The sequence below is a fragment of the Sinocyclocheilus anshuiensis genome, unplaced genomic scaffold, assembly GCF_001515605.1.
Source record: "Sinocyclocheilus anshuiensis isolate Anshui unplaced genomic scaffold, SAMN03320099.WGS_v1.1 scaffold1293, whole genome shotgun sequence".
Taxonomy (NCBI): Eukaryota; Metazoa; Chordata; class Actinopteri; order Cypriniformes; family Cyprinidae; genus Sinocyclocheilus; species Sinocyclocheilus anshuiensis.
The window spans coordinates 497,924-499,722 of record NW_015552632.1 but is presented as its reverse complement, the minus strand read 5'-3'; the positions used below and the strand labels follow the sequence as shown (position 1 = coordinate 499,722).

The 1,799-nt window shown below is 36.9% G+C and overlaps 1 protein-coding gene across 2 annotated transcripts in view; it reads right to left on the bottom strand.

Annotated features, from left to right (window-relative positions):
* Positions 1-1,799, bottom strand: part of LOC107666600 (hyaluronan mediated motility receptor-like) — a 15,675-nt gene that overhangs the window by 3,068 nt on the left and 10,808 nt on the right. The gene's annotated exons all lie outside the window — the stretch shown is intronic.

Here is a 1,799-nt window from a genome sequence, read left to right as displayed (position 1 = left end):
TATTGTTTTTTTTTTTTTTTTTTTAAAAGGTCCTCGAGGTCATGTCATACGGTGCTAAGAATATCGTGAGAAGAATCCCAAAACGAAAAACATTTTGCATAATTAAAAAGTGCTCATTCAATTCATTCAGTCATGTTTGACAATCATTAAAGAATCACTAAACAGCTGCCATGAAAACACACTTCTTGTATGATAAACTTATCTTCATTAAATTCTTAATTTTCTATTATAAAAAACTAAATGGGGGCAGAAGTCTGGAAAGGAAATTATTTTTTCCATACTTTTCCAAACCGCGTAGGAACCCTGGTATAGTGTCGTATTTCCAACTGAAACAAAATATTGAGTAGAGGGTGGGATTTTATTTTTGCGCTCCTCCCCTTACCTCTCACTCGCATCAAACTAACAGTTGGAGGGGCGTGGTTAAGCAAATTCTGCCTAAGCCATGGCCCAAGACGTCAGAGAAGGAATGTCATTCCGGAACGGAAGCAAATGATCAGATTTTGATTACCAAGACAATTTTTTTTTTTTTTTTTAGAGGATTAAAGGGTTAGTTCACCCAAAAATGAAAATGACCCCATGTTTTACTTACCCTCAAGCCATCCTAGATGTATATGAATTTCTTCTTTCAGACGAATACAATCGGAGTTATATAAAAAAAAAAACATCCTGGCTCTTCCATGCTTTATAATGGGAGTGGATGGTAGCCCAAAATTTCAAGTCCATAAAATTGAACCAATCCATTATAAAAGAAGTCCACACGGCTCCGGGGGGGGCTAATAAAGGCCTTCTGAAGCGACGCAATGCGTTTGTGCAAGAAAAATATCCATATTTACAACTTTATAAATCTTAATCTCTAGCTTCCGCTAACTATAATACGTGCGTTCACGAGAGAGTGGCATCCAGCGGATGACGTAACGTGGTGACAAGCACGGAAGTGACGAACGTGGAAGCGCAGGGGAGAGAGCAAAACAAAACACCGGTCACGAATTAGTAGTACAAAACGAGGATTTGTAAAGAAAAATTTCGGAGGATTTCAATATAAGCCAAGAGGACACTGGTTTTCTTTGCTGTAAACAAAACTTGTTTCTCACGACACTAGCATATTCTCAACGGAGTTTACGCTACGCCTACGTCATCCGCTGGAAGCCACTCTCTTGTGAACGCGCATAAGACAGCTAGCGGAAGCTAGAGATTAAGGTTTATAAAGTTGTCCCGCAGGTGATAGAGATTTACCGCTGATTACAGAAACGGCTTTCTGACAAGATGCGCGTTAAATATCGCATGCGATTTATCGTGCAGCCCTACTTAAGACACAATGTGCACTAACAAAATAAATATTGTAAATTTTGATTTCATGCGGACTTTAATTACAAAAGTCAAAGAGAGGATAGTCGGCAGAAAATAATAAAAACAAATTTACTGGATCTGGCAAAAAAGAAATAAAACAATTAAATATATAAAAAACAGGAAAACTTCTATTTATAAAATGTAATAAGAATAAAAAACAAAAAGGAAAAAATATTTATAAGGGGAAAAAAACTAATAAAAACAAGTTTAATTGTGTAAAGGGAATAAAATAAGAGGATTAATCTTCGTCTGAAAGAAGAAAGTCATATACATCTAGGATGGCTTGAGGGCAAGTAAAACATGGGGTAATTTTCATTTTTGGGTGAACTAACCGTTTAACTTGCACGGATTAACTGTTCACTTTAAGACTAGGGCTGCACCATAAATCGCATGCGATATTTAACGCGCATCTTGTCAGAAAGCCGGTTCTGTAATCAGCGGTAAATCTCCAT